This window comes from Dinoponera quadriceps, unplaced genomic scaffold, assembly GCF_001313825.1.
Source record: "Dinoponera quadriceps isolate SergipeBrazil2010 unplaced genomic scaffold, ASM131382v1 scaffold4133, whole genome shotgun sequence".
In the NCBI taxonomy this organism is placed as follows: domain Eukaryota; kingdom Metazoa; phylum Arthropoda; class Insecta; order Hymenoptera; family Formicidae; genus Dinoponera; species Dinoponera quadriceps.
The window spans coordinates 232,103-254,953 of record NW_014558113.1 but is presented as its reverse complement, the minus strand read 5'-3'; the positions used below and the strand labels follow the sequence as shown (position 1 = coordinate 254,953).

General features: G+C 47.2%; 1 protein-coding gene across 3 annotated transcripts in view; it reads left to right on the top strand.

Moving 5' to 3' along the window:
• Nucleotides 1-22,851, top strand: part of LOC106749635 (beta-1,4-N-acetylgalactosaminyltransferase bre-4-like) — a 94,209-nt gene that overhangs the window by 9,674 nt on the left and 61,684 nt on the right. For 2 of the 3 annotated variants that reach the window (XM_014629291.1, XM_014629292.1), the window contains exon 2: nt 4,723-4,773. The exons of the other annotated variant lie outside the window; for it this stretch is intronic. The gene's annotated coding sequence lies outside the window, so the exon portion shown is untranslated. The remainder of the gene's footprint in view (nt 1-4,722; nt 4,774-22,851) is intronic. 3 annotated transcript variants of the gene reach the window in all.

The following is a 22,851-nucleotide window of genomic DNA, read 5'->3' as shown; positions in this document are numbered from 1 at the left end:
CCCCCTCCCTAAATCCGTCCACTCTTCCTTCCTTCTCACGCACGCACGCACGCACACTTACTCTGTCCCTATCTCTTTGTTCCAATGCAAATTATTTAACCGTAGCACTTTGTAACGTGCATTTTTCGACGGTGCGGAAAGACACGCGCTGTTCGCGAAACTCATTAAATCCGACGGCACTTTGAGACAAACACTTTGTGCAAATCCATTTCTGTTAATACACGTTTACTCAACTCCGAGGAAAAATGTTATTTCGCTTTAATAAAAGGGGGCACTCTGCCGAATGAGAGAAATATTTCGCCCCTGGTGAAAAAAAGCTTGCTTTTAATTACGGGATTGCGACGCGTTCTTTGTTTTTTCCTCTCTACCTCGCAACGTATATTTTGCTTACTTAACTAATTTCCATAAATACTCGCGACACCGCAGGGCCATCGGAGGGACTTTAGGCTTCTCCCGTGTAAGGCTAAATTTCCAATTCAGGCAAGAGCGACGTCTTTTCTATTATCTTCGGATTCTCTCAGCGAGCGTTTGGGTCTGACGTCGCGGCGACGATATCTCGCGGAGTCGCTCCCGAGGCGATGCGATCGATATCGCGGCCTCTTGAAATTTATAAATAACTAATTCTCTTCGTTTTTCATTTACACGGTTCGTTGAGTAATTTCAGCAATTTCGCGATTACACAGCTCGCCTAGCCGCGAGATTCAAAGAACGCGACGGTGCAAAACTCCCGGCGAACTCCAACTCTCGCACAGTTTGCGATCGACATTGTGACCGCGACTGTCAAGTGTATACTTTAAGTATCTCATATTATGCTGATTTGATCATTCAGATTCCGGAGCGATACGTCGGTATTGCGCAATGTTCAGCGTGGACGCAGATTGCGCAATGCCAGACTGACACGTGCAGATAGAGAACGAGGGAAAAAGGAAGTGAGAAAAAGAGAGAGAGAGAGGATCGATCCGAGTTTAATCTCGAGTCGACGAGGGGGACCGGTTCTCCAAGGAAACGGGATGCGTCGTCGTACATACGGCTGACGGCGCATTCGAAATAGTAGCCAACCGCGTCTACGACTTGCAACTCAAATGTATGCAAATGTAGATACATATTTATTTTCCACTGTAGTTTTACGAATCGGCCCGCGTCGCTAATTGCATTCTCGTGATAATTCCGCAACAACGATTCGATTAATTCGAAAGTTGCGCGACTTGTTTACGCGCCTGTCGGTATGGTTCGAGCGATTTTTCACGCGTACGATAGTCGAGTCGCTGAGTTGTGATCTGGTTACGCTACTCCCGAGGAAGCCGACTGGTCGAAAAGTACGTGGAAGATATAACACGTTCCGTGCTCTTCGCGCGGCTTTTGAGATCAGGGACGAGTGTTTTCGTGATGTCATTAGACAACATTTTTCTAATCGCAAACATGCAATACCGGTGGTGTTTCTCGATTAAAATTAAGTGGACAGTGGTATCTCGACCGTGTCGCTGGCGTCGTAAACTCGCGACGCACACGCGATCCGTTCGCAAACAAGCGGCGTCCTCGTCTTCCTCATCGCTGACGTCGTCGGTGTGGTCGGCGGCGTGGCTGTCAGTCGTGTGTACACAGTGTGTTAAAGGCGTTATTTACAATGCTCCATTATACCCGAGCGTTTCGTGACGTGCGCGAGCGATGCGTATGCGCGCACGTAACGCGATAATACGCATAATTACAACAAACGATCGTCCGTGATCGCTATTAAGCGGATATAAATGTCGCATTGTTCATTACGCGTCCCGATGCTTATCCGTTTTACAGGGTGGACACGCGCACAGAAATTGCCGAGGCACGATCGTACGTAGCGCGTCTTACGAGACAGCCAGTTTACCGCGGTGCTTGGGAGAAACGGGAAGTAAATTAGTATAGAAAAAAAGAGCGCAAGAGATAAGGCCGTGAGAACCCCCGAAGTTCGCCCACGCCGATCGGTTTGGGGGTCAATCGATTTTCGACTTGGAGGCGGTCCAAACGTTCGTGACACGGCGGAAGCCGTTCTTCTGTATAAGCGATGCCTCTCGCGGGTTTTCGCGTTCTATCGAGCGAACCGGCGGAAGCTGCGGATAAAAGAACGAGAACTCGATTTTGTCGAGCACCGCCAGGTTCGCACCCCGGAGCGCTCCCCGATCTACACGGTGTCTCGGAAGACAAGAACTCGGTGAATTTCGAGAAATACAACAGCCCAAAGATACACGAAGTGCGGCGTATTGTTATTAAGCGTTTGCAAAGGTTCATCGTCGACGATTTTATTAACTCCAAAGATGAGTCATTTTAGAAATGCTAAATCAGAAGATTACTCGGGAGGGTGTCCTTCGGCGGCATATGCCAAGGTCAAAGTTGTCGATGCTGCGATTGTTAAAACGGGGAATTACCGTGAAAATACTACCGTTTGGAGCCAGAAGGGTAAATATTAGCTTAAAGCGTAGAGTATATTTTTAATTTCAGAGATTCACTCTTCAATTTCGATTGAAAGTATTCATTCCGACGGTTCAGAGTGGAGAACTCATCCCCGTGTGAATGAAAACTTCGCTGTCACTTCACTTTCGGAGTGTAATTTCACTCGAAGAAATTTCGAGAGTATCGTTACTGACTTTTGTCATGATACGACGAATTTTTGAGAGCGTCTAATAATGATATCTACGGACCAAAAGTTCCTGTGGAGATACTTCGAGAAGTTCTCCAAATCGAATATACTTGGAAGGCGCAGTAACATATTCCTACGAAACGATTCTCAGGGGCGGCTCACGTTTCCCGTTGTGTTATCACCCCCAAGAAAGGGGTTTTAAGGAGCAGCCGAGAACGCCTGGAGGTCGTCTCTTTCTCTCTTCCTCTCCTCCCCTTCCTTCGTGTAGGTACTCCGACAGGGAGAGTCCGAAGATCGTAGATCTCGCTTTTGGCTTGATTACGCGATAAAACACGCCGTGAACGAAAGGACGAATACCTTCGTCGGCGAGGTCGAGAGCCATGAATAAAGCAGCGAAACGACTGCCCGAATCGAATTTCCTGCCCGAGCTACGTTTGTTTATCGCGCGTCGTCTCGGGCCGTCGGTTAGTCCACTAAAATCAAGCCGGTATAAAAGGTCAATATTCATTTCATCACGTATTTTTCTCCCTCCTACCGCGAGACATCGACCAATCGATAACGCGTCGTAAATCGCGCATCGAGCACGCGTGTGATCTCTCGAAGGATTTACGACCGAAATTAAATACTTGAAATTTCGCATGTCGTTATATATTTTAATTGCTTTCCTTTTATATTTCTTCGCTGTTTCTTGCTCTCCTGTGCAATAAATACCGAAGAAACATTTGGGATTGGTTGCGCTTAGACTTTTCCTCGGTAACGTACCGTCGCCGAAAATCGAAGCTGTTTCCGACTCGATACTCGCGCGCGCAGGGTTGTCTGATCGCCCGAGTTTAATTGAATCTGCCTGCGCGACGAGGGGCGCGATAGAGCCCGCGCTCGTATTTCGACGGGGATCACATTAGTCCGGGGAGACATCGAACTCTTGGGATGCCGCTGGTTCTTTCGTAAAACGCCGAAGTTAGTGAAATGGCAAAATTAATCATGCGCAATGAGTCAATTTTTCATCGACCGATTTTACCATGTCACAAAAATACGTGAGATACGATTATAATAATAATTTAATTATATAATACCATATAAATATATTATACGTGAGACAGATACATATTTCGTGCTTCATTAATCCATTTAATATTCATTAATTAAATATCCGGCGCAGATTAAACGCAAAAGAGTGTTTTAATGTTTGCACGTGGTGCTAAAAATGTACGTATTAAACGCGTATTAAAACGCGCGCGGATATTCCGCTTCGTCATCTTCGTGTGAATTTGCCAGTGAAACGTGAGAAGCTTATTGTACTCTGTCAAAACTCACGAGTGGGTGACGGGAGGGGCGGAGGAGAGTGCAAATGCCATTCGTCTGGCAAACAAATTCCGCCGACGGACGAGCTTATGGGCGACCACTATGTAACTTGAATCCGTGTAAAGTTCGAGGATTCATACCGCGCCGTCTACTTTTGCCTCAATGTTGAAAATGCAGGTCGCGTGGGCGTTACGGAGGATGAGGAAAAATCGCGACCGCGCGTCATCATTACCGCCGTCTTCACCGCTCGCTTTTTGCGCTTTGCACTTTAAACCTCAACGCTTTGTAATCGTGCCGATCGCGTTCTCGTCGCGATTTTTCCCACTTGACTCCGTGTCGTCCGTCGGCGCCGGTTAGTCGTAATTAATCCTCTCTCCGTTTCCACGAGAAACGTAATTGAGATATTTCTCCGCCCACTAACACACCCACACGGTTACGTCGACGCGGCGCGCTTATCATTCGGAGCCTCCTTGTATTCGTAATCCCGAGGCTCTCTCTTGAATTCGCCGGTTTATTAAAATTCTCCTTCTCCCACGAGCTCTATCTTGCCGTGGCGTTGCATTACGCGACGCTATTTCGCGCGAGTCACGAGGGTAGCGTAATAATCCAACGATAGCGCATTACAACCGCTATTTATTCGCGATTCTTTCTCTCCCTCCCACCCGCCGGTTCGACCTCCTCCGTCCTTCCTTCCTGAGTGTCATGCAACTCATATCCGTCGTATTATGTCGCGCATTCTGCAGTTCGCACAGTCTGTCTATGCGTTTTCTTCGTCACGTTTCATTTCGCCTGTCGTTTCGCTGTTGCAGATAGAGAAGGGAACCGGCCGCGTGTGGACGTCTCGCTTCCGCATTAGTAACGTGAGTACAATTTCCTACCGACTAATTTTTCTTGCTGAACTCTGGTTAAGCGTTCGGGAGGAGTGGCGGGAAGGAGAAAGGTGAGAAGAGTAACGAGCCGCGATAAATAATAATAACGGGCGAGAAAGACCGGCGAAAAGTTTACGGCGAGCGAAAAAACTCAATCAAAGTTACTCCCGAGCGAAACCCGACCCGAACGTAGCCTCTGTGTGAGCTCTTTCGCACTGAATATTGGAAATCGCGGCTCCGCTGCCACCTGGGGACCCTTCCGTCCCTTTTCGCGTTTTTCATACAATCTTTTCGGCGTTATGCTTATAAATCGCGGTCGGTGAGCGTGAGGTTCCGTGAAGAAAGGACTCGTCGCTACGAGGAAAGGGACGATTCATACGAACTCCTCCATAAGAATCCAATCTCCGAAATGGCACGGCAAAGTTCGAGCGATCGCAACGAATGCTTTCTTAATATCTGTCCGTCGGGACAAGGAACTTTCCGTCGTTCTTCTTTCCCTTTTCTCCTCCTTTTCTTGCTCTCTCTCTCTCTCTTTTCTTCTTCTTCCGCGTCTCACCCTCCTGACCGACGAAAGTTCCCTCTAACGGAAGAAATCCAGGCCCGATCGTACCGGGCAGTGGCGACCGGTTTTCTCGAATCCGTTCGCTGCCAATTCCGCGCGGACTCTCCGTTCTGATAGAAATCACCCCGTANGGGGGGGGGGGGGGACGAAAAATAGCTCGGTCGCGCGCGGTGACGCGGCGAACGAGCGGTTAATTTGTCGTCGAACGCGGAGAAATAGGCGAGGCAATCGCGGGGAAGCAGTTTTTCGCGGTTTATTCCTTCGCTTTTTATCCTCGGAGCGGTTCACAGAAGAAAGAACGACGGGGATCGCGTGGCGAATCGCGAACTCATTTGACGCGCATGACTCACGATCCGTCCCGGCCTCGCGGAACGGTTCGCATGCGAAATTTCACACGCGCGCATTCATTGTCAAGGAGTCCCTCTTAATCTAAGCCCGCGCACGTAATTAGCGGGCTCGAGCCCGGTGCGAAACAGATGGTTCTCTCTGTTGCCGCGGCCGTTGGCGCAGCAAATTGAAACGCTCGTCGAAGCGTCGTTCGACAAAACGCGCCGTTCGCTTCTATTGTGTTGTTTTGTGTGTCAGGTGCGCGCGAGGTATTTCCCGTATCTCGCCGTAAGCGACGTCGCGTTTCGTTGTTCCGCGTCCGAAGATTCGAGGTAGTTTTTGCCCGCGCGAAAGCACAAATCTGGAGATTAAAGCGCGCGCGCACGGTACTCGTCGCTCGGACTTTAGCGGTTCAACGAGTTTCGTAAAATGAGGATCGCTCTCGGCGCCGGTGGAATTTTTAGAAACGCGTAAGCCGCTTTGGAAAACTCCGTTCTTTTGCTTCCTCGTGACTACCTGCATCGGCGAGTCGTCCGTGATGAAAATACTTCGTGCGCGAACGTCGTGACGCTTCTCGCGACTTGTCCGAGATATTTTGCGAATATATCTTGAGATTCGCGGTAAATTTTACTGAGACGTTTTTGGAGCAATTCAGGTACCGTTTATCCTCTGCAAACACGTCGATGCATCGAGAGTTCTCGAAGTAGAAGCGATCGAAGAAGCAGGACCTTCCGCGAAAACTTCGGCTGACCAAATGAATAACATAATTATTTTCTCCAATCAATTTCACGCGGATCCTTAACACGCAATCTGACGCTTAGCTACAAAAATATGTTATGTCGAAAATTGAGAAGTCGATATAAATAATAACATCCTTCGGTATTTCCGCTGGGGAAAAATTGTCTCCGGATTGCTCGGAGAAACTACCCTTCGGTAAATTTAAACGCACGAGTTCTGAGGTCACCTCGTGTAAGCGAGCCCCGTGACGCGCTTTTTTGAGATTCGTTCCTCCAGCCGCCTCGGTAGCTTTTAATTCGATCGCGCGAGTTACCCGCAAGTTACACGGTCGTTTCTCGAGACAACAATCGCGGCGCGTTCTCTCGAGCGTAAAGAACTTGCGTGCCCGCCTCGCGAACGTACGCAAAGAGATGTCTTATCTACCGCGGTCAGCGATGAGGACAGTGAGCATTTTTTTTTTCATGACATACTCACGAAAAGCAGCGTTATACATATTGCAGTGACGGGGTAATCGGTGGTGCGACTTTGCATGCGCTCTCAGCGAGCGCAATTGTCGTGACAACATTCGGGCGAATATGTGCAATTTACGATAATGTCGCGTCGCACGGCGCGCTGCCTGTAACTGTCCCTTCACGTGCGCTCGAGTTGTTACAATTATCCGACTTTATGGAATCGCTCTCCGCGTTAGCCGAGAGTCCTTTGGAACCGCTCGCGCTACGGTTTAGTAAATTATAATTACGTAATTGTGGATTCACATGGAAATCTCGACGATATTTGCGTGAAATTTCGAAATTTTCTTTTCTCTATATAAATTACTTTGTATAGTTTCTAGTATTGACATAACAAATATTCTAAAGTGCTCGTGTGAATTTTCATGTAAATTTTGTACCAGAATCTTCAGAGCATTTTATATGAAATTTTACACGGAGGACCTGTAGATTTGATTTTGCCCCGGAGAAGAATTCCCCACAAGAATAAGTCGCGCCTCACGAGTCCTTCTTTCCAGAGGCCTTTTCCGAGACGTCACTTTCGATTCATTCCGTGTATCTATCGGTACGGAAAATTCTCGATCGCCGGTGGAAATTAACGTTTCCCACGCGCTAATGCCGCCGTGCGCGGAAAACCGCCCGTCAACCGCGCAACCACACGTGCTCGGGGATTAACCCGAGCGGAGAAACTTCGCAGTCGAATCGTTTTCCGAGAAGGAAAACCACCGGTCGTGCACTACGCGAGTACAATGACGAACCATTACCTTCGAGAATGCGGCTCCTACGGGTCGCCGCACCGCGCACGAATGTACGCGCGAAACACACACATGCATATGTACACACTCACGGCTCACCGATGAGTCGTAATTCATAAATAATTTATGCCGACGGTATGTGTGTGTATGTGTTAGCGCGGCGGTCACGCGATCTCAATCGTGTCATCCGCTTTTTGCCTCGATATAGCGGACCCCCCATTTCGCGAATCCATCGACGATGATATCGCGGCTGTTAATTTGCAATTTTAGAAGGACACGCGACACAGCTAATTAATCGAGACGCGCATCTATTTACGTACGCGAGATTGGCCTACTTGAGTAAAATTATACAGATATATGAGGCTGAAAAATGTGTGTCTCGTTTGTTCTTTGGCGAAACTAGGTCTTCTCCTGCGGTCCTTTTCTCCAAAAGTCTCTTCCGCCTTTTCCTCCCTTTCTTTTCAATCATTACTGTACATTTATTAGTTTAAATTTCTGAATTATTCCCAACATTTTTGTAAATTATATTTTCAAAATAAATCGAAAGTCCATTGCTTCCGCAAGGACCTTGAATTCGCGAAACGGTTTCTCGCAGTTCTCGTAAAGTCGGAGAAAAAATGAGCTCAAAGAGGAACTCGGGGGCTGTTGGTTCATACGTTAGATTGAAATATGTAGAACAAAACGCGCGCTGTCTCGCTTGAACGCTAGACCAACCGCGGGTTGAACAATTTCAACCCTTTCCGCGGTGCGCACACGACGGGGTGCCGTCGCGCCACCCGCGGTGATATCACGGCGCTCGCGTCCAGCAATTAGCCCTTGAAATATGACGGACCGCGCCGGTGGCGGACGTTCCACGGTCATTCGTGAAATTGAACATTCGATCGCCGCGATAAAACAGTGATCGCCACGCACTTCGAAATACGAAAAAAGGAGCGATCCAAGCCGGCGAGCGCAGCGCAGCGCTCGGACGGCCGGCGGTGGTGCGATTCGCGTTTTGGCCGGCAGCCAAATTGCGATCCGCGCACGAATCGAGCCGCTGTTTATGCCTCGATAGCGGTAAAACCGGGGAAGCACGGGTTTACGGTGTAACGTGCCGCTCGTCGAGTCCTCGTAAACTACTCTCATTCCTCCGCAGGTATTCGAGATAAGAGCTTCGCCGGCCGACCTCGCGGAGAGATACGCACCGGCTAATCGCTTTCGCTATTTTACCGGCTCGTAGTTTGCGTGTCGCATGTCACGTATCGCGGATTACGTTAATAACGGTTAACGAGAATGTGTTAATTGTATTTCCCTCTTTCTTTCATTATTCTTCAATCCCTCTGCGAGAATAATGCACCCTTGCTAATTATAATTACGCATGGAAATATACCTTCGGAACATTAGTTTAATATTAGGAAAGGAAGTGGTAGGGAAAGGGAGAGAAAGAGAGAGGGAGAAGAGAGAGTCAGCGATCCTACCAGTTATAAAGCTTTCGCCACTTTTTACATTTCTCATCCCGCACTTTTATCCTCCGTTCGTTCGTGCGCTACAACGTTCCGCCTTCTCCTCTGCTTCCGCTTTTCCCTCAATTTTCCGCGCCCGGAGAAGTGCCGTTTTATTTCGCGAAGACAACGCACCGACGAGCTTTTCAACGGTATCTTTCTCGCGCGCAAAAAAAAAAGAAAAAGAACCGCGCACGGGAGTAGTGAATGCCGCGAGAGCCGTCGGCTGATCTACAGGGTTCGCGCGCCGTTTTCGCGGATTACCTCTGCATTCTAATGTCGCGAGCGAGTCGCAGGTCCGTGCGAGACGGACGAGAAATACGGATACCTACATCCGCGTATCCACCTACCTACATGTCGTATTTATGAGGCGCCTTTCATTGCGACGACCGTCTCCCTCGGGATCGCGCGCACACGCATACACACGTACGTGCGTACTATGTACAGCGCAACACGTCCCGGGAAACAAATGGCACGTCCCTACGTGCAGCCGCACGCACGCGAGTTAATCCAATCCGCCGGTAACTCTATTCTCCCGAGAGAGCAGCCCGGCGACCTCCTCGAACTAATTGCCGGATGACCCCTTCTGGCAGCTTCTTCGCGTTCTGCCGGAGGAGATCGTGGAAATGCACCCGTCTGTGAATAACAACGTCCATCCGCTCGGTCGGTCGCGTTTTGATTCCTAGAGGGAGACCCTTGTCAAACTGCCTTGTTGCACCCCCCATTTCAACGCCGAAATGCTCCGCTTATCGCAACATTTGACGCTATTTATGGGTCGATTAATTGCTCGGGTTTTCAGATTTTTGTGCTCAGTTTAGCAGAAAATTGCGATCAATATGGCCGGGAGAATGAGTGAGTGAGTAGCGTTAATAATTTTTGATAGGATGTACTCTCTTAGGACGTATAGTAATTACAAAAATCAAGCTGAGTTATACATACATTTATATATATATATATAGTTAAGATATCTCCTCGCTTGGCTTACCATCACGGAATAACTTGGCTGGACGATAAATTTTATGCTGTCGTGGCAAATAAATATACAGGACGTGTTCATAATAAGAAAAGTTCGTATGACAGGTTCGATGACATAAAATAACCTAAAAAGCCAATTCTTATAATATATAGCACAATACTTAAGATACATCCTATATATTAGGTTGGTGCGTATGAAATGTCGCATTCTCTTTACATGCGGACGTTTTCCTCCCTGTTTTCGTTATACTTTTGTATTTGGCATAACCTCATTCATACTCGTATTGTCCATTGCCAGAGACTCATTTCAACAAAATAGGTTTTCTCGAAGGTCTTCCCTTTTTTATTTCTTTTGAGTTTATTACCGATATGAATTCTGCCGACATTCGCGTCATTTTCTTATATGAGTACAAACTTGGTAATAGTGCTGCAAAAGCTGCACGCAACATAAACCAAGCGTTTGGGGAGAATACGGTTAACAATCGGAAAGTGCAGCGTTGGTTCGAAAAATTTCGGACTGGCGATTTTTCACTGCAAAATGAGCCGCGCGGAAGACCCAAAACGTCTGTGAATAATGATGACCTGAAGGCTCTAGTGGAAGCGGATCCAGCCGTATCCACGAGGGAACTTGCTATCAGGATGAAAGTTGACCATACAACGATATTGAGACACCAAATTGTACTCCCATCGCTTGTGAATCGGCATGGCCCGCTACTGCTCCATGACAACGCTCGGCCGCACACATCGCACAAAACAATTGCGAAACTGAACGAACTGGAATATGAAGTTTTGCAGCATCCACCATATTCACCGGATCTCTCGCCGACCGATTTTCATTTTTTCAAGCATTTAGAGCTGTTTTTAAGAGGCAAACACCATGAAAATGAAGACAGTCTAAAAAACTCGATATCAGAGTTTATTAATTCTAAAGACCAAAATTTTTTTAAGACAGGCATCTACGCTTTAAAATCTCGTTGGGAGAAGTGTATTGAAGCGAATGGAGCATACTTTGATTGAATAAACAGCTTTTGAAGAAAGATATACAGTTTTATACAATCACTTAAGAATCCGACATTTCATATGCACCAACCTAATATATATTTATTTGCCACGGCGATATAAAATTTGCTGCTCCTCTAAACTATTTTTCTCCGTGATCGAATAATCCCAAATAAGACGTTAAATTCGATTTTGAAAAGAGATCGCGATTCTCGCCCCGAATATTGAAATTTTAATTTGGTGGCAGAAGGTAAGCATATAATGGGAAGGAGAAGGGATAACTTGACAGGGGTAGATTCGGGGGGGATGCGACGTCCTTTTCTCGGAAATTCCGTTGGGCAAGTAATATATATTCGTTATTGTCGGTATTACCATCGCGCTTTCATTTCGCGTAAGCGCACACGCCGTTCGCATCGTGCTTCAAGTTCGTCGTATGCGCAAGCGAGTTGTTTCTGTTACTTACGCTTACCTTGCATTTGCATGCGAACTTTATCGCGCTTCACCTTCGTCTGTCCTCGGACGCCAGTGTGTCTTATTTGTTAGATAAATGTCGGATCGTTTGTATGTTAATTGAGCTACGCGCTATGTGGTAGCTTCCGACCGCGTTTATTAACTATTCACGTTGGCGGCGCAACTCGATAAGGATTTATTGTATGCGCGCATGTGTATCATCGAATGACGAATGTATACGCGATACCCGTGAGAATTGTTACTTCGCAAACGTTGCATAAGTACATTATTTAGGATTCTCATGTCTTCGACACTCCGCCAATCCCGCACATACCGCACCTACGGGGGCAGGGAAAGACAAGGGAAAGCGGGCGGAAGAAAACGATGAAAACAATTCCGTCATAACACGAGATACATTTGTTTATTTACTATTCGTTGTTGCGTCAATTCGAAACGTTTCTTTCCCCACGGAAGTGAGGATAATGGGAGGGAGGGAGGGGAGTGGGTTTTGAAATATCTGCGGGTCGAAGACCGGAATGGTGTAAAGTGCGCGCGCATTTTACTCTTTCGCACACACGTATCAAATTTCAATATACAGGCCCGGCGTTTTTACGCAGAAGAGAAATATTTTCGCGCATAAAGGACCCGACGATCTTTCTAAAAATACAGAGCGGAGCGCGTACGAAAACATCGCTCCGGCGAGACTGCGCTTTTCCCGGCGATTAACCGGTGAACAACGTGGATACGGATAATAATTTCGATTTCCGCGGTTACACACTCAACCACCGCTTTTTCTCTTGCATGATACGAGAATGGAGGATTTCTCTCACGACCCTTCGACCGCCAGCCCCCACGAGTCAACTTCATCTTGTCTCTCGACTCATAAGGCGCGATTGCGTCCGGCGTGCTATATAGACGGATTAAAGTTCGCTTAAGAGTGCTCTTCGAGGGGATATTAACGAAGGCGGTCGTTAAAAGTCGACTTTCTTCAACTCCACCCCGTCGATTAATTTCCCTCAGGAGTTAAGACCGTCAACTATATAAAGGAAAAAAAGAACGGAGCGGAAGGGGAAGATAGACGGTGGATGGTCTTTCACGATGACCTCCTGATTAATAATAACGGCGCTTCGCGAGAACGTTGATCCTTGAACGCCCCGTATATCTGGCGCACGATGATCCTCGCGAATTCTCCGCGGTCGTTTTCGCCGGTCGGGAGTCTGTTTTTCGGGAATACACGAATAAACGTGACCGAATGGCGAATGATAAAAATCCGCGTCCAATCGGGAAGTTGAATTCCTACGGGATGGCGAGGAGAAGAAGGAGGAGCAGAAGGAGGAAAGGCTCGCAATGAGCTTTATAGCCACCGATACATGTCCCCAGGGAATATCGTGAGATAAAGAGAAAGTATCGCTTTGCAGTGCGATCTGAGGTTACGTTTTACCCGTAAAGCTCGCGCGGCAGGAAGCCGCGCGAAACGCTCGATAACTGAAATCCAATAGAGCCTCCGCCCGCTAGTAGTCTAGTAGCACTTTCCAAGTTGCCTCGTTAAAGTTGGCAAATTCGTGGCGGATAGGGTTCGCGACGGAATTCGATACGAAGCTGGAAGAAGGATACGGCGCGTAAGGATTGGCGGCGGCGCACGCCGGCGAAACGATAGTCGCGCAATCCGTGATTTCGGGTTCGTTGGTCGCACGTGCGTCTCATGGACGACGAATGGACCGCTCGCATGCTGCCTTGCGAATCGTCCTTGTCGTCGGCCGACTCGGGGAAATCGAACGTTCGATCGATTGGTTTGCTTCACGCGCGCCAGAAAGCTAGGTAAAAATATAGACCGCGCGCACGGTCGCCGGCTGCGAAGTACCGTCCATCAGGATTGGCGCAGTTACTTTGGAAAAGTTATTCGTCACTTACGGAGAAGAGTAACTCGTTACCGTTGCTCGTTACTGGAGAAGTAAGGAGTCGTCACGATGATCCTCTTCGCGAAATTTCCAAGACTTACAATTACCACCGCACGTCGATGTATTTTACGTGTGCGGATTACCGATTGCATTTATTATGTGAACAACGTAACTGCGTGACCGTTGAAAAAGAATAGCGCCGCTCCCAAGTCGTTACTGGAGAAAGAAGAGTGATATGTTACTTCGCAACTGGCTAAAAACCACTCTTCGAAATGGAGGACGCAATCGTGCAATCAATGATCATTACTCTTCTTCGCGCGACCTCGGGAGAAGCTCGTTTCAACGGAGATGCGCAATCTTTGAACCTCGCTCGTGGAAATATAGAAATATATTGTTTTCGGCGACCACGATTGAGCCGTCAAAAAAGAAAATTATCATTACCCGTGCGTGAGTCGTGCCACTTGGACGATGTGCAAAAGTTCACCGTGCGCTCGACGCTTCGCGGAGGGTTAATTAGATATTTAACGCAATAACGGCGAACGATGCCGACGATGACGCGTCCACGGCGCGTCGAACGTGTCGAGAATGTCCGATCTCTTCCACGCTTATCGCGGTGATCAGAGTGACACTGATTGCGCATGTTGTGCACGCGGCTCTCGGCCGATTGCAATTCCGTGATTGTAATTCGATGAAGAAGCCCGTGTACAGCTCTCCGGGATATAACGCAACTTCTCGGGCTCATTGATCCCGACTGCGCGAGCCAAGTTTCCCGAGGACATCCCGAAGTCCCGGCGACTAACGAAATTACATATCTCGGGCTTGTCTGCGAGCATCTGCATAATAACTGCAAACGGGCGACTTCTCCGTGTAATCCTGCACTCGCGCGCGCGAAGGTGAGATCGAGCTCTCCTCCCCCGTCATTTCCAAGAGACCGTCGGCGGACTCCTCTATTGAGGTTAACGCCGGATTCAATTTCGCTTCCTCCGAGAAATACTACTTCCACTGGTGAAGTATCGTTACGTCGATACGACCTATCGTTTTATCGTTCTGCGCGCCGCTCGTCTCTCGCGCGAACCGTAATATCTGCATGACTCGGCTGCAGGGTGGTGTTTGGAAATAATACCGACACGCGGAATCTTTTCCCCCGTGATCGATTCGGAAGCTGGCAGGCGTGTCTCTCTCTCTCTCTCTCTCTCTACCTCGAATTATGTCATGTATTTATATAGTCGTCTGAAACGATCTCTCATCATGATACCATTGGTCTGCACTCGCTTTCTTTTCATTAGACATTGTTCTCATTATCTTGCTACTCAGCACGTGGTATCTTCTGGTTTGTAATCTATAGGGTCTTACTGTATCTGCTAAGTCAACATTTATATATAGTTCACGATATAATTTGAAAACATTTTTATAATGCATCTAATTCAGACTTTCATTGTATTCTTTACTTTGCGCTTGAGGAGAGGTTTCCCAAAGCGTGTAATAAATAAAACTTTCTCATTTTCTCCTTCTTCCTTTCCGTGTAATCTCCACTCACGAGAGAGAAAAGAAGAAAATCGGACGGAATTTTGTTCGTTCAGCTCGCGCCGAGAGCTGAATTTTTCCTAAAGACACCCGGCGTGCCGCGCCGCGCGTATGTAATGATTACGCAACATCCGGCATGATAAATTATTTATGAACGCACGAATCTGATACATTTACATTTTCCAGCAGTGCGTGTTCCGCCATTTCGATGGAATAATAGAAGCGGCCATGTTGAAAACTGGTTAATTCGAGGTGTAAAAATATGCGGGGAATTGTAGTCGCGCATCGCGCCGACCAGTTTTCACTCCGTCCGCGCGCTATGGTGTCGTATAGGGCGATGACTTACGCCCTAATAACTTTCAGATCCTCGCGCGGCGAGTTATTTTTGCTGCCGCCTCTATATCGATCGCTATGTGCACTTTTCGCAAAATAAATATATATATATACACGTACATATATACGCGCTCACGAGGCAATTCTAATGACGAAGTAGAGAACCGGAGGGGGGGGGGACATAACGAGTGGGTGCAAAACGAACGGGTTTCTTCGGCTCTGCGAGGGACGGTCTCTCTTGGGTTCAGGAGACGTTTTGTTACGACTGGACTCGCGCTTACGAGATGATCGAGATGATTAACTTCTGAAATATAGACGCCACCGAGTCCGATCGCGCGGCAAAAATATTTGACCCAGTGTGGCGGACTTTCCGCGTATCGCGTTTCTTCCGACACCACGAGAGAGAACGTAAGAAAAGGAGAAAAGGGAAAATAGATAGAGAGAGAGAGAGAGAAATAGAGATAAATCGATAGAAAGAACGCGGTATATCGGCGGAACGATGAAGGAAGAGGCGATCCGACCGAGTTGGCGTTCGAGTTTCATTTCTTGCCTGCAAAGTGCAGGGTTCATCCTCGCTCCGGCTTCTCACTCACGATTTCTCTCGAATCTAGCTCATCGCCGTCAATGTCACGGGATATATGTTCGACGTGCGGAGGCGTAGCGCAGGTAGCTCGGTCGTTACGTCCAGGTAATGGATGATACGACGTCTGTCACTCTCTCTCTCTCTCTCTCTCTCGCCGTACGAGAGGGAGAGAGGGAAAGGGAACGGTCGAAGGGTGTGTGATGTTTACACGGTTCGCGCATTTCCCATTTGTGTTTTAATTTCGCGGAACCCAGCGCGGAACCCAGCGCGAAGCGATGGCCGATTAACATTAATATGTTTTCGCGCATAATAAATGACGATTATACGGTCAGAGCGCAAATACCGATACACAATGCATCACTCATGAGCGAGATAAATTATTTACGATTGTTACGAAGAATACAGGCCGCGCGCAAATAAGAGAAATTGAAACGCGCATTTGATGCCGCACGCTCGCTTTGTCCGCGGCCGCAATTAGCGCTCCAGAATTAATAGCGTAAAATTTTCATTCGAATCTCAATGTTCGGTACGCGCGCGCGCACGATAAGAGCGGCGCGACGTTTCGATATCACAACGTTTCGAACAAAAGGAACTTTTGTTATCGCATCGTCGTTGTTATCATGAATCCTAATGTTTTTTGATCAGGCGTATCCAGTGATAGTTCGAAATCGTGCGCGCGCAGCTGAAAAGGAAAACTACGAAGGTACAGACATGACTTCATACATCGGCGTGATCGTATTTATTTGTTCAACATGCGTGAGAAATAATTGCTGTTTAAAAAGAAGAAAATACAACTGAAGGGAAACGGACGTATCGTTCGTGTTTAATTTCTTTTCGATAAAATTAGAGATTCGGATGCTTGATCAAATATAAAATAAACCTGTATTGTATATAACAAAAGTTAATCGAACTAACAACGCGGAACAGAAATTTCAAGATAAATTAGTACGTGTGCAAGCATTAATAAGAAAAATAAAAATAATATTTTCGTATTTGCAGTATTATAATCGTACTTGTAATATTGTAATATATATTTATCTCGGCTTCGTTTCAAATTAATATTTATTATTTGGCTAGTGGAGTAAACGTAAAGAAAAGAAATTTTGCTTGATAAATAATAAATTGATGAAAGGTCCCTTTGATCTGCCACTGGAAATATGGCACTTAGCGCGAGAATCTCCTTAAATGGTTGGCGCAACAACAATTTAATGCGATAAAATTATCAGCAATTTGCAATAAAATGCACATTTTTCCCTCCAATCGGAATATATCCGAGACGGACGGGTGTTCGTTTCATCGTTCATCGAGGCAGCAAAGAAATAAATTATAGCCATCCGCTGTGAGTTTTCGCCGAGGAAAAAGTTGACTGCAAACTCGACGTGAAATATGCGACTATGCGCGGCCTGACGTATATGTCCTGTATATTTTGATTGGAAACGCGTGTTTTGCGACGCGGCGGCTTAAAATTCTCGGGTTCGCCATCGCCACCGCTTCGCGCGCGCGCAGCGGCCATCTCGTGAATTCGGAATGATTTATTAACGATGCGCGTTTGACGCGTGTACCGAAATATCGTAAAAATGGAGACAGTCGCGTTTTGTTCAGGCGATAGTCGTGATCGATCGATCGACCCCCCGTCGTTGTTTCCCGCATGATGCTGAGGATTAACGCGGGCACGCGCGAGAATGCGCGCCGCTATCGCGCGATTTTTCCAGCATCCGGGACGAAGTACGCATCTCCGCTCGCGCGTTACGTAAGTATCGCAACTTAGACCCGCTTAGATCGATACGTTAAACTTTGTCGAGGGCAATTAGGATTTTGTCGGCGTTTAATTGCGACAGTGCCAAACACGTTACTCGGGACAAACTTCGGGAAGAAGCTTTATTGCGAATCCCGCAATTTCCGCGCCGGGAACTCCGCTTTGCCGATTCCGGCCGGGATGAGAGGACTCTCGATTAAGCGGGAAGCGCGCGGACGGTATACACGCGCCGCCGCGTCATGCCGGGGAAGACAGCGAGCCGGAGAGAGGAGTTTGCCGTAACTTTTCGGAAATGACAGAACCCGCCTTTAGCCGAAGACAAACACCGCGGCGAGCGATCGAGTATCTTTCCCCAGCCAGGTATGTAACGATGTTCCCTCGGTCGGAAAACGCGGTCTTGCGAAAATCGTGGTTCGCTCCCACCGCGAATTTCAGAGGCACTGTTTCGTAGAAAGGTGATGGAATTCCATGAATATACCTGGCCGAAGGCCAGGACTAACAGATAATAGACAATGTTTCATTCTTCAAACGCCAGAGACGCAGCAGTAAAGTCGCCCGTTGTGGCATTTCGAAGGAAAACTTAATTAAAATATCGATTAATTTAACGGACGTTTTGACGGGAAGGATCGTTATTTTAATAAGATTTTTTATTAAAATGCCGAGAAGAGCAATTCACTATTACCCTTGTTACAAAGTACTTCGGTGCGCTTCGAACTTATATTTATATTTAACCATTTCTTTTTTCTTTCATTTCTGTTTATTCGTATTTTTGTTTTATTTCCTCTATAATTATATCTCCAATATAACGTCTTTAGAGGCAATATTCTAGAACGAAAATAAAATCTGTCTATCGTAATTTGATTAAAGTCTCATTAAAATGTTGTTGAAAATGGCGGTTCACTGTTTGTATCACAAAACACTTTGCTGCGCTCTAAATTCATATTTTATATTTTTTTCTTCATTTTATTTCTCCTATAATCGTATCTCCAATATAACATCCTTAGAGGAAATGTCCCAGGACGAAAATAAAATCCATCTATCTACCTAACTGAATTAACGAAGATTTCTCTTTCATTAATCACTGACAAGTATCTCGATACGACAAATTCGAGCCCGAAGTTACGAGCGATAAAGTCCGTTTTCGAAAATTAATCGACCGGTGTCGAACTGCTCTTCCGAATAGCATCGCCGATGGCTGCCGATCGTGGAAGTCGCGGTCGTTTGGCGGCTGTTAGCCTCGCCGATAGCGTCCCGATAGCGCGATGTATGTACAGCTGAATATTCATGATATATATCTATATCCGCTATACGCTCGTTGTTTTCGTCAACAGCGGGGTGTATCTGCTCGTTCTGCGGCTTTGTTCGCGATGAAGTATTGTGATCGCAGCGATACCATCCCTCCCGCCGGCGACGTCATTTGGAATTTGAAATTTGAAATTTGAACGAGTTACCTTCTATGGAAATGCCGCTCGGTCCGCGCTGGGTTTCTCCACTTTCGCGAATGCCGTGCTAACGTGACGTTTCTTCTCATCGCTGACGCAACTACGGGGGTGGCGCGGCGAAGGTTAGAGAGGGCGAGGGCGGCGGAGACGAGGAATTGGTGCTTCCTTCCGAAGTAATTTTGCAACGGACGACTTCACTGCTAAATCTTCAGCGTCTGATAAGAATAGCCGAGGGTGGAGCTCGGGATTCAAAGGCGCGAGATTTCGACGCTTGATAAGACATTCCGGTCGCTGTGTTATCATAAGAAAGACATGCAAACAATAGGAGCGTCGGGCACCGTGGGAGATGGTTATCTGCGGAACTTGAAATCCCGAAGGGTCACTTGTCGGGTGATCTGTCAAATTGTCAGTTTCCTCGAACTCCCGGCTCATTAATGCTGGAACGCGACCTCGAACATTGACAGCGGGTACGGTGTATTGAAATTTTAACTCGTTGGCTACCAGTGTCACACATGTGAAACGCACTGATTTCACCGGAGACCCATGTGTCATACATGTTACACGTGTGGTGTGTTACATTATGTAAAATATTCAATTTGCCTGTTTCGTGCATTTTATGTATGCGTAGGTGCGAACACGCATTATATTAAATACAAGGAGAAACGGAATCGATTGAATTAATGTGACAACGAACGGTGCCAAAACACGTTTTCGTCGAAGAAAACAGGATTTTCAGTTCTTGTGAAGTGAATACGATTCTTAGAAGTCTTGTTTCCTTCAACCACAACGCATTCGACTCGCTAATTACTCATTACAATTCAACTAATTTTTTTCCGTGTAGCTTACAAGGAGCTGCCTTAATTTAAATGCAGTGGCGAACGTGTTGCGTTATCTCGCAGAGGAAAAATGATTAGGAGAATCTATTACGCGTTTCCGCACGAATAATGTTTCAAGAGAGCGGTTGACTTATAGCTCGCTCGCCCTGTGCATCATTTCGCATCGTTTTATTAATTCGTCGAGACTTTCCGTTTTCAGTAACCCGATTGGATTCCCGAAACGTTCGTTGCCGCAGACTCGACCTCGCATTCGTCATTTGTAATTGCTCGTTTTTTTCCGGGCCACTCGGTGGTTACGAGTCGCGGGCGCGGGACACGCGGATGCGTGGTTTTCGTGCGAGCGTTACCTAAGCGCGCGAAAGATTTATTAATAGTGCGCGCGCGTTCTCATACGAGAGATTGCAACGCGCTCGCGAAAGGGGGATGGAGAGAGTGGGAAAGAGGGAGAGGGAGGAACGGTAACGCAACGCGAAACTTTGTTTCCCGGGATACTGATGCGGCGTAAGCGGGGCGCAATTTCCAACGGACGTGGCTTCCAATTTTCATCGGCCACGCTCTGATTGGTCTCCCTCTTTGCGCTACGTGGCGATTTAATCGAGCCACCTACGATTCCCAGAAATTGCTCGGCATTCTCCAAAGCGTGGGAGGACGATGCGAAATAAAGCGCGCGGCGGACGGGCAAAATTGTGTCGGCTGAGTATTGCGTGTTTTTTATTTGTTACTTCCTCATGCCGAGGAAAACGATGAATCGTTTTTTTGGATAATTTCTCGCGGAAATTGCACTGTTTAAAGGCGATGAGGAGCGGCGCGCGAAGGTCGATGCAACGGCTAGAGCGGAAAATGCCCACGAATTTTATTCAGTTATTATCATCATTACAGAGATAGAGATTAATTGCTCACTTAGGGTGGGCGCGGGCGAGGAAGATAGATCTATCGCCGAGTGTGCATCTTAAATCCAATTTAACGGATATTCCAACGGAATGGGGATCGTCGATCGTTATTAAAATCTTATTAGAACGCCGATAAATGGCCGTTCGTCGTTGCTCTTATTACGAAGTACCTCGCTATATATCGAACTTAACTTTGACGAATAATTCATAATTTTTTCATGATAATCACGAATAAATATTCCGACAAATCCGAATCGGAAATTAAAGCCGGCGGATCGTGCGTAGCCTTCGAATGAAAAACAAGAAGGAAAACGAACGATATATATATATATATATATCGTTAGGAAAATCTTAAAGAAAATCTTATATATGTATAAGATTTTCTTTCAAATTAATCGATCTGTCAGTGGGATTGAGCGAGTACCCGGAAGAACGCGAAAACGGCCCCGTATAGAATTCACTGCCGTGATCGATCCGCGTAAATCTCGCGACTAATAATAGATGATAGCGTGGGCTGTCGTGGCTGACATTAATCATCGGAAATGGCCGGCTAGCTAGCGCGGAGCAAAGTCGCGGACGGGCGTAAAAGAGGACGGCCGATGACAGCTCGCGCACGCGATGCTTTCGTTTTCAAGGCTCTCTTTCGCTGACCGCTTACGTACGTACGTACGTATGCACGCGTACACACGTCGCATGTTTTATCGTCCTCCGGTTTTCCAATTTACCAGTTAACGTTAAGAGATACCGCCGGAGTGCGAGCTGTCCTGAATATCGCAACCAGGCGTGCGTTGAAACAAACCACTCGCGTGAATTTCGCTTCGAGATTCCCCCTCGTCGACGCTTCTTCCTCGATGAGGTTTTACTCCGACAGTTCGATCGCGCCCGAGTCCGTGATGTATCGCGAAATTTGAATAATAGATTCTCTACGAGCTTGGTTTCTACAGCAGAGGCTTGAAATTCCCCACGATTGCGCGCTCATTTCGAAAAGAGAGCGCTGAGAATCTCTCTCTTTCTCACACGACTCACCAGGGACAGATTTTCGGACGGAGTTTTTTTAACGAGGGTTGATTCGTTCCCCTCTCACGATGCGGTTTAGATTTACCACGGCCAGCCGACCGAGCCGGGTGGAGCAGCCCCCAATTAAGTCGAGACAATGGAACACGTCAGGGAGACCTGCTCGGACTGGAGCCGCGACTTCTCGAACGAGCGATTCGAGACTTCAACGACCCTCGCAGGAAAAGGCTGTGCGCGCGCCATGCCTGGAAAGGACGTCGTGCATTTTAATTCGAGCCCCTTCGGCGAGCCCCATCGTCGTCCTTACCTTCTCGTGGCCGGTTACCCTTCGAGGGGAGCTTGCGAAACGAGTTCCGGCACGACCCGCCGTACAATTCGGCGTGACTCCGCGGCTCAAGTATATTCCGGGCACGTCGGAAATAATAGAATTTTGGAAAAAAGCTACTTCGACAAGGACTCGCAATAAAACAATCATAACAAAAACATTTTTATAATACACTTACGGCAGATGTAAAAGATAACATTGCACCGATATACCGGCAGCTTTAGAGTTTACCCTCGAGAAATGCGGCTGGAAATTTTGAAAGGCGAGGTACCTTTCCGTGTCCAGGGATTAGTATACGATGCGAATAATTTTCATCTCGCTCCCCTCCTCGCGAGGCAAGATTCTTCTTTTGTTCGCTCACACCCGACCATTCATTTTGCTTTTATTACATCCGTCCATCCGTTGATACATTCTACTTGAACCCCGTTAAGCTTAATCCCTTCGCGGTACTTTCCACTTCCGATACTTTCGTTCTAATTTGGAAGCTCTCGAACTTCTTTCCCCCCCTTCTTTCTCTCTTTCTCTCTATCCCTCTCGCTCTCTTCCTCATCCCCTCGTTCACCATATTCCTTTTTCTTCGCGTCTTCATCCTCCATTCTGCTCGTATTCTTCGGGAAAGTTTTTCACGCCGACAGTGTTTAATCTCCGCGAAGGAGAAAAGCTCCCGAAGAGTGAGAATTCTTCCCTCCCTCC